This window comes from Catharus ustulatus, chromosome W, assembly GCF_009819885.2.
Source record: "Catharus ustulatus isolate bCatUst1 chromosome W, bCatUst1.pri.v2, whole genome shotgun sequence".
Classification (NCBI taxonomy): Eukaryota; Metazoa; Chordata; class Aves; order Passeriformes; family Turdidae; genus Catharus; species Catharus ustulatus.
The window spans coordinates 9,135,237-9,148,282 of record NC_046261.2 but is presented as its reverse complement, the minus strand read 5'-3'; the positions used below and the strand labels follow the sequence as shown (position 1 = coordinate 9,148,282).

Below are 13,046 nucleotides of genomic sequence, written 5' to 3'. Positions count from 1 at the left end.
CCAACAGCCCCAAGGAACCACATCACTGATGGATACACGAGACACCCATGGAAAGAACCCAAGTCTCCACCCTGGTACCAACTCTAGAAAGGAAGCACTCATAGTGCCAGCATCAGCTCCAGCCCCATCGCCGTTCAGATCGGATGCCATCCCCACTCTCGACCCGGTTCTCGTCTGGATGGAGGTAAAACAAAAGGCAATTGAAAGTAGCGATATAGAGGGAGTCGAACTAATTTCTGTGCCCATGTCTTCGCCATCACAGGAGGACTGGCAGAAAAGGGGGGGGAACGATTGTAGCATTCCCAGTTGTACAAGGTAATGGAACTACACCTGACAAATATATACCACTTAACTGGCAAATCCTTTCAGAACTACACCAACTAGCCGCTAAACATGGGCTGGGGTCCATCTGCTGTTGCAAATATGATTCAGTTTATAACTGCTAGTGAATTAACCCCCTATGACATGAAGCAAATTGCAAAATTACTCTGTACTCCAGTGCAATACACAATGTTTTAATCAGCCTGAAGGTCTTATGCAGAGGACCAGGGACTGCAAAATTCAAGAGCTTCACAGAAAGACCCATGCTTTGGGGCAGGGATTTCTCAACTTATGGGACTGCCCCCCATGGAAGATTCACAAACCCAAGCACACCTGAACCCCTCAATCCTAGCTCAAGCAAAGGACTTAGGAATGAGAGCTCTAATGAAAATCACAAACCTGTCTGTACCAACCCAAAGATGTTCAAGTATAAGGCAAAACCTCAACAAATTATATATGCAGTTCATAGAACGTTTGCAGAATGCTATGGAAAAACAAATAGCAAACAGTGAAGCAAGGTGTCAATACTACAAACAGCAAGAGATAACGCAAATGAGGACTGTAGAAAGATTATAGGTGCACTACCCAAAGAAAATCCGTCTCTAGAGGATATGATAAATGCATGTGCTAAGGTTGGAACTAGTTCACATAACATGGATATGTTAGCTAATATTACAACTGCTGTCAAATCAACACCTCACTGCTACAAGTGTGGACAACAAGGCCACCTGAAGGCAAATTTTCCCCAAAAGTCTATTCCACAGGGGACATTTCAAGGACAGAAAAGCACAAATGCAAGCTGCAACCGATGTGAGAGGTCTGGAGATGCAACCAAGGTATGACAGTCCAAATTTCATGGTAATGGACAATTTCTTAAAGACCAGGGAAACAAGAAGCCAAATGCAAAGGGGAAATGCACGACAACAGAAGTATTTTCCCACCCTCAGGTACAAGCCTGTGTGAGCAGCTCACAGCAAGGACAAGAGGATCAGTTGGCATGGATGTTTTCACCTCAATCCCAATAACTATAAGCTCATTAAAGATACATAAAGTCCCTCTTGAGGCCCAGGGGCCCATAGGGAAAGGACTGAGTGCACTGCTGATTGGGAGATCCAGTGCCACTTTACAAGGTATCTTTGTACAGCCAGGTGTTATAGACTATGATTTCACAGGACAAATACAAGCCATGGTGTCAACCCCTATTCCACCTGTGACTATCCTTGCAAAAACCTGAATTGCACAGCTTATTCCTTTTAAGTCTTCTATCCCCAAAACAGATTCTAGCGACTGAAGAGACCAAGGCTTCGGACCAACAGGACAGCCCCAGGTGTACTGGACTCAGGTCATGGGTGATCAAAGACCTAATATGGTTTGTACTGTTACAATGCATCAGGCAAAGCCCTCACAGATCAAGGTCAGTGGAATGATTGACACAGGGGCAGAGGTCACCATCACGTCTGCCAACACTTGGCCTTCATTGTGGCCCACCACACCTGCAGGATCTGTCATTGCTGGCCTTGGAAGGACCACACAGAGCTGCTTCAGTAGCAACCCTGTGTTGGTCAAGAATCCTGAGGGACAAACAGCTACAATTTGACCATATATCACTGCTGCACCTCTTAACCTGTGGGGGAGGGATGTTCTGTCTGCATGGAGAGTCCAGGTGGGGGCAGATTTTTAACAGGGGCCACTGTATTAAAGGATGTAAAGTATCCTACACTAGCTCTAAAATAACTCACTACTCAGCCTGTGTAGGTACCACAATGGTCCCTCGAAAAGGAAAAGTTAGACGTCCTAAAATCCTTAGTACAAAAACAGCTAGCTCAAGGACACATAGAGCCATCTATGAGCCCTTGGAACACCCCAGTATTTGTTATAAAAAATAAATTTGGCAAGTGAAGGTTACTCCATAACCTGAGAAAAATTAATTCCATGATGGAGAGCATGGGTGCTTTGCAGCCTGGTATGCCATCTCCTACAATGATACCTGCCTCATATGACATCCTAATTGTGAACCTGAAAGATTGTTTTTTTCACTATTCCATTGCACCCAGATGATACCCCAAAGTTTGCTTTTACAGTGCCTTCCGTTAAAAACACTGTGCCAGCAGAATGTTATCAATGGCCAGTCCTTCCTCAAGGCCTGAAAAACAGCCCCAGAATTTGTCAGTGGTATGTTGCACAGGCACTCATCCGTGAGAGAACAATTTCCAAGAGCATACTGTTACCATTACATGGATGACATTCTGATAGCAACCCAAACCAAAAAAGATCTCTCACAGATTTGGCCAAGCCTGTTGCAAGCATTAAAACCATTTAGGCTGCAGGTAGCACCAGACAAGGTGTACCAGCAACCACCCTGGAAATATTTGGGACTCAAAATAATAAATCAGACTATACAGCCACAAACAATTCAATTTTCAACTAAGATTCAAACTCTAAATGATGCACAGAAACTTCTGGGTACCATCAACTGGGTTAGACCCTATCTAGGACTGGCCAAATCACAATTAGCACACTTATTTGACTTCCTAAAAGGTGATCCTGAAATAACTTCCCCCAGAAAATTAACCCCAGAGACAAAAGCCACTCTCGAAACAGTAGAGCAAGCTATCACAAACAGACAAATCCACCAGATATGCCCAGGTGTGTATCACTGTATTCATTCTCATTGTCAATTTTTTAATACCCTACTGGTATTATCAGGCAGTGGAATTCACACTGGCCTGATCCTTTACACATACTAGAATGGATGTTTTTACCTCATCAGCCTAAAAAAATGGCACTCACCCTATTTGAACTAATTACACAATTAATGATCAAATGTCATTACAGGTGTTTACAACTGAATGCTAAAGATTCTTCAAAAATTATTATTCCTGTGATACACTAACAATTTCAATGGTGCTTTGCCAACAGCCCAGTCTTACAAAGTGCCTTACAAAATTTTTCTGGACAAATCACTTACCATTTACCAAGCTATAGATTGCTGAAATTAAGTGGGGAAACTGCATTATCTCTGAAACCTCTAATACCTGTACATCTTTAAAAGGTGTTAGTGTTTATTGACAGTTCTGAGAAAACAGGAAAGGCCATTGTAACATAGAAAGAGGAAGGTGACTGGCAAATGTTGGAGGGTTATGAGAATGGATCACCTCAGTTAGTAGAACTGAGGGCTGTAGCTATGGCTTTCCAACATTTTGCCCACATTCCTCTAAATATTGTAACTGATTCTGCATATGTAGTTGACATCACTCAGAGATTAGACCAAGCACTATTAAAGGAAATTGATAATGCACAATTATTTAGTTTACTAAAAACTCTATGCCATAGCATCCAAGCCAGAACTTACCCTTATTATATCTTACACATCAGGACTCACACAAATTTACCAGGTTTTATCACAGAGGCCAACGCTAGAGCAGATATGCTAGCTGGCCCTGCTTGGACAGCACCACAACCAGATATGCTAGCACAAGCAAAGGCATCACATGATTTTTTCCACCAAGGTGTCAGAGCCTTACAATGGCAATCTCAGCTGTCAAACACAGAGGCTCATACTATAGTTAGCACCTGTGCTGACTGCCAAGGCCACACTGTACCACTGCAGATGGCGGTAAACCCTCGTGGACTGCATGCTTTGCAAATCTGGAAAACTGATGTCACTCACATCCCCAAATTCAGACATCTAAAATATGTACCCACTAAACTATTACAGGCCAGGTCTTCAAGGGGCGCCTAGTGATGAAGTCTTCTTGCTCCAGCTACAGGAGTCATTGCACTTGCAGGCTCTTGTCCTACTGAGGGACTTCACCCTGACATCTGCTGGGAAATGAACACAGAGAGCTGTAGGCAATCCAAGAGACTCCTGGAATGCATGGAGGATAACTTCTTGAACCAAGTAATCGACAGCCCTACCAGAGGGGATGCAATACTGGATCTGATGGTCATCAATGTAAGCAAACTAATTGGGGATGTCACGAATGGAGGCAGCCTGGGCTGCAATGTTTATGCACCGGTGGAGTTCGCAGTCCTGAGGGACAAGGGTTAGGTAAGGAGGAAAGTTAGGCCCCTGAACTTTAGAAAAGCAAACTTCCAGCTCTTCAAGGAGAAAGTCAGTAGGATCCCCTGAGAGACTGCCCTCAGAGACAAGTGAGTGGAACAGAGCTAGTGGATTTTTAAGGACATCTTCCATGGAGTAAAAGACCTAGTGAACCCCAGGGACAAGAAATCAGGCAAGGAAGGCAAGATGTCAGCATGGCTGAGTAGGGACCTGGTGATCAAACTAAAGAGCAGGAAGTAAATGCACAGGCAATGGAAGGAAAGACATGTACAATCAGAAGAGTATAGGGATGTGGTCTAGTTGTGAAGGGATGTAGTGAGGAAGGCCAAGGCAAACCTGGAGCTGAACTTGAAAAGGGACACAAAGAATAACAAGGAAAGGCTTCTACAGGTGCATCAGCCAGAAAAGGAAAGCCAAAGGTTTACTTTCCCCTCAATAAACAAGGCCAGCAAAGTGATAACTACAGACAAGGAGGCTGACTTACTCAACAACTTTTGCCTCAGTCTTCAATGGCAACCTCTCTTCCCACACCTCTTGAGTGGGTGGACAGAAGAATGGGGATTGGGGAAGCAAAGTCCCTCTAACTGTAAGCAAAGATCAGGTTTATGACCACCTGAGGAACCTTAATATACATAAGTCTATGGGATCCAATGAGATGCATCCCAGAGGCCTGAGGGAACTGGCTGATGTAGTTGCCAAGCCACTCTCCATGAAAAGTCATGGCTTCCCCTCTGTGCCTGGAAAGATCATAGAGCAGATCCTCCTAGAAGCTCTGCTAAGGCATATAGAGGACAGGGAAGTGATTCAGGACAGCCAGCACGGTTTCACCAAGGTCAAAACCTGCCTCACCGACCTGTGGCCTTCTACAACGGAGAGATTACATCAGTGAACAAGGGAAGGGGTGCGGATGTCATTTATCTGGACTTCTGTAAAGCCTTTGACGCAGTCCCCCACAACATCCTTCTCACTAAATTGGAGAGAGACATGGATTTGATGGGTGGACTGTTTGGTGGATGAGGAATTTTTTAGACAGTCACATCCAGAGGGTAGGGATCAATGTCTCAGAGTCCCAATGGACATCACTGACAAGTGGTGTCCCTCAGGGGTCCATAGTGGGACCAGTGCTGGTCAACATCTTCATCAATGACAGTGGGATTGAGTGCATCCTCAGCAAGTCTGCAGATGACACCAAGCTGAGTGGTGCGGTTGACACACCTGAAGGATGGAATCCCATCCAGAGGGACCTGGACAAGCTTGAGAGGTGGGCCCATGGGAACCTCAGCAGGTTCAACAAGGCCAAGTGTAAGGTACTGCACTTGGGTTGGGGCAACCTCCAGTACCAATACAGGCAGTGATGAACAGATTGAGAGCAAGACCGAGGAGAATGACTTGGAGGTGCTGGTGGATGAGAGGCTAGACATGAGCTGGCAGTATGCACTGGTGGCCCAGAAAGGCAATCGTATCCTGGGCTGCATTGAAAGCAGTGTGACCAGCCAGTTGAGGGAGGGGATTTTGTCCCTCTGCTCTTGAGACCCCTCCTGGAGTACTGCATCCAGCTCTGGGGTCCCTAACACAGGAAGGACATGGACCTGTTGGAGCAAGTCCAGATGAGCCCACCAAGTTGATTAGAGAGATGGAGCAGGAGTACCTCTCCTATGTGGAAAGGCTGAGGGAGTTGGGGTCATTTAGCCTGGGAAGAAAAAGCTTCATAGTGACCTTATTGCAGGCTTCAAGTACCTAAAGGGGCTACAAGAAACTGGGAAAGGACTTTTTAGAAGGGCACGGAGTGATAGGATGAGGAATGGCTTCAAACTGAAAGAAGGTAGGTTTACATTGGAGATTAGGAAGAAATTCTTTACTGTGAGGGTGGTGAGGCCCTGGCACAGGTTGCCCAGAAAAGCTGTGGCTGCTCCATCTCTGGAAGTGTTTAACGCCAGGATGGATTGGGCTTTGAGCAACTTGGTCTAGTGAAACATGTCCTTGCCCATGTGGGGGAGGTTGGAACTAGATGATCTTTATGGCCCCTTCCAACCCAAACCTTTCTATGATTCTATGCACTTGCAGTGTCTGGAAAAAAAAAAAAAAAAAAAAGTAATGCATGACAATATAATTCTTACAACTACATCTATAATACCAGCTTTGAAGCAGTATTGGATGAGCATAAAGGAATGCAAGCAGTGCACAAAGTAAAGCTATGTTACTTTTTCTACACAGATTGTTGCTGTGTAGATGAAAAATCAGGTAAAATTTCTTGGTGATTAATGCAGCCTTAAACAATAGAATAGACATTACAAGTACTACCAGTCACAATAGCAATTATTTTCTCTCATTTTATTTCAAATGCAGAATTTTATGTGATGCCTTAATATTTTTTCCTTTTTATATATCTGTAGCTTTATAAATTTTAATATATAGCTGTATAATTTCCAACTCTGTCACTTTAGCATAGTAGCTGCACTTTCCCACATATTATGCTAGCTTCTTGGAATTCTGTTTAGTCTTGCTTTTTAGGCTAGCAAAGACACTTTGTTTTCCACTAGAACTTAGAAGACAACAAGAAAGCCCCTGGAATAACTCCAATGGGGCAGAACCTGGGGAGAAATTACCTAACCAACTGCGCTTCTAATTGGATATTATTTGCTAGAGATACTAATTACCTGATCTTATAAAATTGTACTAAATTAATTCCAGGTGCAGTTTTCTCCATATTGTGTACCACAAAGCTTTCAAGTAAAGGCTTGCTTATGGGTTTCTCTCTTTTTCGGTCCCTGGTGGGTTTCAACGGGACCGGAGAGTGCTAACATGTAGCTATCTCTCAGAAACCCATATATTTCATCAGCTAAGAAAGACCGGAGGCCACGCTTGACGATTTCCACACGAGATTATTTCATGTGAAAGGGGGTCAGGCAGGATTCTCTCAGAACAAAGGGCAGACACCTATATTTATAGGTTCAAGAAGGATCCAACTACAACCAATAGAAGTTTATACAAAGAACAGAAACTGACCAATTGAACATCCTAATTTCTAACCAATTATCTTCCGAAGTGTTAGGAGAGTGACCAAATTCTTAAGGCATCTGGCTCAGCCTTGGTATCTAGGATATCTTATCTATTACAGCAAATTCCAAGGGCCAGAGGAAGATGGCTTTGGAGAAATTGTATCTTCCACACTTGCTTTTATATTATCATTTTCACACTGTTTGGAAAATTTCTGTGTTCTTTCCAGGCAACATATGCCAAAAGAAGAAATGTTAAAAACTAAAAATTAAATTAAAAGTAATTATTAATTCAGTTTTGAAAATCCACCTAAACCTAAGGAATTTGAACACGTAAAAATATAATTTAATGACGAATTTCATTGCAATTTTTACTTGAGTTGTAAGTATTCAATATTCTAGGCATTTAAATACTCTAATGTAGGTTTGCGAAATATATCAGAATTGTATTTGAATCAGAGAGGATCCCTAACTGTGATTATAGTCTAAATAGCTAGAGATGTTAAACAATTTCCTTAAAATGTGACCAATAATGCAACTAATAAAGAACAAATATTTCAAAGTTTTTAAAGGGTTTTTTTTTTCTTCCCTAAAGGTAAAAGAAATGTAAATAGTGGGGAACATTTTATTTTAAATAATTAGATTTACCTTAAATGCACATGCCATTTAAGAACTTTAAAGCTATTTTAATAAAAACCTGTTGCAAATACCTTTACCATCTCTACTAAACAAATTTGCTGGCATTCCACACATCATTCTGCTAAAATAATAGTGCAACCAGTACATGAAACTTAAAGCTATGAAGAGTTGAAACCACATTGACAAATTAAATCATCTATAGACAAGAGAACAAATTATTTCTCAGTCTTATATAACAGGTGTTATATATTATCATGATGCAGAATCTGGGCTTTTTTCTCTGCTAGTGATTTGACAGTCTTCACCTCAAGGCTAAATTTACTGACCAGCAGCCTTACAACATACTTTCTGCCCTTTCTCAGATTTTATGTAGAAATTCTTCTTTGGTGCAATGTTCATAGATGCCTTGAGTCTCTCTCATAGTTCTCATTCTCCTATCTGCCTCTTGTAGACCATTCATCTTTTATTTGGCAATTCAGTTGTAAGCCATATGCAAAAAAGACATGCTTTTTTACACTTGCCTAATGTGTTAGAGCTTTAATTCAGATGTGGAGTTTGGAGGCCGATGGCCCACCGGGGACTGAAATTGCCCCACTCCCTGGAGAGAATGCCCTTAAGCACTCCCTCTTCATAGTGGTTATGGAAAAATTGTCCCCAATATGCCCCTCTGTTATATGTTAATCTGTTGCACCCTATTGGACGCCCCCCTTTGTACCACCCCTGGACCGTCAGTTTCATATCCTATATGAACCCCCGCTCTCTCAGCCTCCCTGAGCTCGTTCGTCCCTGGACCCCTCTGAGGAAGAAGACCAATAAATTTTGCCTTGGAACTCCAAACGTGGCTCTTGTCTCTTTCTCCTGCGTCGGCCAAAGCGGAACCTCACAAAAGAGCTGGTCACCTCCGCCCAGGAGCGAGGACGTGCCTGTGACTCATGGACATCCTTCTAAGGATGCTTTACCGGAGGATATCGCGACACCTCCTCCACAGCTCCTCGCCACGATAGTGGAGCTTCTGGGCACTACTGCAATTTAAATATTAACTTAAAAAATATTATACTCAAATGCAAAAATGGTTAGGCTCTTTTCTGCATGAAATGGTAGCCAATCTTTTTATTTTCGTTTTCGGGGGCTTTATTTTTCTATTTTTAAATTCTTTTAAATAATCTTGAATAATACTTTTGGGAATTTGACAATGCACTAGATTAAAAATTACACCCCTCAATTAAAAGATCTCTTTTGTAAAACTTGGTCTTACCATCATAGCATACCAATACAAATAATATCAAAGTTTTAGGAGACTCCCTTCTGAAGGGAACAGAAGGTACCATATGTAGATCAGACCCACTACTTAAGGAAGTCTGCTGCCTCACTGGGGCATTAAACATGTGAAGAGAGCTTCCTACCCAGTATAGCACTCAGATTATTATCCAGTATTGATTTTTCAGGTAGACAGCAATGAGGTTAAAACAAGAAGTCTTAGGGCAATCAAGAGAGACTTCAGGGCATTGGGATGACTGGTTAAGGGATCAGGAGCACAAGTAGTGTTCTCCTATATCCTTCCAGTCACAAGGAATGATGAAGGAAGAATAAGGAAGAGGCAGCAACTCAATACCTGGTACTGAGTGTGGTGTCACTGGCAGAACTTTGAGGCTCTTGATCATGGGTCAGTCTCTACAACACCAGGCCTGCTGGGTTCACCTGTCTCAAAGGGAGAAAAGGATCTTTGCACAGGAGTTAGTAGGGCTCATTGAAAGAGCTTTAAACTACATTTGAAGGGGGAAAGGGATAAAACCAAGCTTGCTACTGATAAGCTGGGGGAAGGGGTGGGGGGAGGCATGTGACTGAGGAGTGTACTAGCAAGGTCCTTTGCTCTGCCATCTCAGTGGAGGTAGGGAATGGAGATCCATGTGGCAGCAAAGACACAGGGGTTATCGATTTATCAGAAACTATGTAAATGTCTGAAAAAAATCACATAGGAATGAGGGTTTCTCCCCCTAAAAGATGGTCAGATCAATAGCCCAGCTGAAGTGCATCTACACCAATGCATGTAGCATGGACAACAAACAGGAGGAGCAGCAAACATTGCACAGCTGGAAAACAATATGATATAGTTTCTATCATGGAGACATGGTGGGATGACACAACTGGAATGCTACAATGGATGGATATGAACTCTTCAGAAGGGACAGGCAAGGCAAGAGAGGCAGCAGGGTAGCCCCTGTATGTTAGGGAGTGGTTTGACTGTCTAGAGCTTGCCAGTGGTGATGAAAATGTCACGTGTTTATGGGTAATGATCAGGGGTGAGGCCAACAAGGCAGATATCCTAGTGGGAGTTTATTACAGACCACTCAATCAGCATGAGGAGGCAGATTAAATATTCTATAAGGAGCTGGGAGAAGTCTCACAATTGCTGGCCCTTGTTCTCATGGGGGATTTCAGCTTACCAGATGTCTGCTGGAAATACAGCACATCAAAGAGAAAACAGTCCAGGAGGTTCCTGGAGTGTGCAGAACATAACTTCTTGACACAACGAGAGCCATCTAGGTAACTGTCACCTTGGACTTCCAAAGGACAGACGCTGGCCTGTTTAAGGGCCTGGTTGACAGAGTCCCTCAGGAGGAAGCCCTGAAGAGCAAAGGGGTCCAGGAAATGGTTACTGACCTGCTATGCCACTTATACTCACAAGTGTAGGGGGGCACATGGGATACACCCAAGAGTACTGAAGGAGCTGGCAGAAGGGCTCACCAAGTCACCTGCAATAATTTACAAGCAGTTCAGGTTAACTGAAGAGGTCCCAGGTGACTGGAGGTGAGAAAATATGATGCCCATCTACAAGGTTGGCCAAAAAGAAGATCTGGGGAACAACAAGCATGTCAGCCTGACCTCAGTGCCAGGGAAGGTCATGGAGCAGATCATCTTGAATGCCATCATTCAACACATACAGGACAATCAGGGGATCAGTCCCAGCCAGCATGGGTTTAGGAGGGGCAGGTCATGCTTGACCAACATGATCTCCTTCTATGACCAGGTGACCCACCTAGTGGATGAGGGAAAGGCTGGGGATATGGTCCATCAGCTTCAGTAAAGCCTTCGACACTGTCTCCCACAGCATCCTCCTGCACAAGCTGCAGTGCATGGTTTGGATGGGAATACTCTTTGCTAGGTAAAAATCTGGCTGGATGGCCAGACCCAGAGAGCGGTGGTGAACAGTGGTACATCCAGCTGGGGCCCATTGCTTGTGGGGTTCCCCAGGGCTCAGTATTAGGGCCAGTTCTGTTCAATATCTTTATCAATGACCTTGATGAGGGGATTGAGTGCACCCTCAGTAAGTTTGCAGACACCACCAAGTTGAGCTGGAAAAAGAGGTTGTAGACAAGTAGGGGGTTGATTTGTTCCCTTAAGCAAGTGTTGGGTGTTGGGGGGGTTTTGTTCTCGTACTCTCCCTCCTCTGTGGAGAATTTTTCCCATTTTCATGCTAAGGAAGTCTGCCAGGAAGTTCCTCCAGCTTTTGATCGCTCAGGACAAAAGGGCAGGGTGGGGGGAAAGTGGGGAGAGAGCTAATTGTGCTCTTGGGGGGACACTCGCAGTCTGAAGGTGGAGGAGCGAGGTTCTCTGCGGTCGGATTTACCCTGCACCCTGCTCCGCTACAGCCTCCTGCCTCTGAGAACACCGCTGAGCACCGGGATGCAAATGGTGAGCAGAGATACCTTCCTCCACCCTTCTCCCACCTGGGACACAGCCCTGCCGCCTCCGCCTCCCTGCTCCCACCTGCTGCCGCCGTGGTTGCAAGGGCCCTACCCTGGTCCCCACCGGGACTGTGCAGAGAAAAAGAGTGTCTGCGACTGCAAAAGGGACTGGAACTGAGTTATTTGTTCTGTTTTGCCACTGATTTTCATAGTTGATGTTGTTTTTGTTTGTCTTGAGATATATTAGTGAAGAACTATTATTCCTAAACCCATACCTTTGCCTGAGAGCCCCTTAATTTCCAAAATATAATAAATTGGAGGGAGGGGATTTTCACTCTCCTTTTGAGGAGGAGCTCCTGCTCTTTTTCCTGGCAGTACCTGTCCTCCAAACCAGGACAGATCTTGGCGCCCAAGACGTGGGGCCTGAGGGCATTGAAAAGAGGGTAAAAAAAAGGAATAAGAGTTCTTCAGTTGCCTAAAGTTGTTTTTTTTGTGTGCTAGCAACATGTGGTTCAGTTTAACCTGGTTTGGGCTGCATGTGTTCATACATGTATCTCTCCCATTTGCAAGCCCTTATCTAAACATGGGCCCTATAACTAAGGCTACTGTGGCTGTTCTCTAGTTTGCTTTATGGGTTGATAAGGTGAGGAATTCATAGATTTTTAACTTCCTTTGGAAGGCGGGTACATGGATTCAGGGCTATCACACACTCACTGTATGTTTTTGGGGTTACTTTAATAATGGTACCTACTGGGAGGGAATGACACCAGGGGAAACTTTCTCCCAACCCTTCACCCAGATTTTTGGGTCTACCCCACCATTTTTTGAAGGGTTCAAATCACCTCTAAATGCTAATGATATCATACAGTGGCTGGTGTTACTGATAGGCTTGTTCTATTTAACATTTAGAGATAAGGGGGGATTGAGCTGGATAGCAACCCTGATACCTACTCCGGGAAATAGGGATGGTGCTGCAGACACTGACCCTGCCCCAGAGCCTGACCCTGCCCCACAGCCCACCTCAGAAAGGAACCACCTGGAGTGAGTGGGTTTTCTAGTGAAGGAGATGGGCTAGATGCTGAAGGAGTACCTTTCCCCAGCTGGTGAGAAACTCTGCCTTAATGAGGGAGAATCCAGTGATGCTGCAGTGGAACCCATAGATGTTACATCTGCCCAGGTTCCAGCTGAATTGCAAGGGCACACACAGCCAGCAGCAGTCGCCCCTGTGGAAACTAGAAAGTCTAAAATGAAAACAAGGCATGTAGACAAGGAGGATCAGAGAGGAGGGCCCTCACAACCAGCAGGGGAGCCAGAGGTTGAAATCATCACTGAGTCCCTGTC

At 44.2% G+C, this 13,046-nt stretch overlaps 1 protein-coding gene across 3 annotated transcripts in view; it reads right to left on the bottom strand.

Annotated features, from left to right (window-relative positions):
• LOC117005078 (transportin-1-like) overlaps positions 1 to 13,046 on the bottom strand; it is a 189,411-nt gene that overhangs the window by 163,392 nt on the left and 12,973 nt on the right. The window lies entirely within an intron of this gene.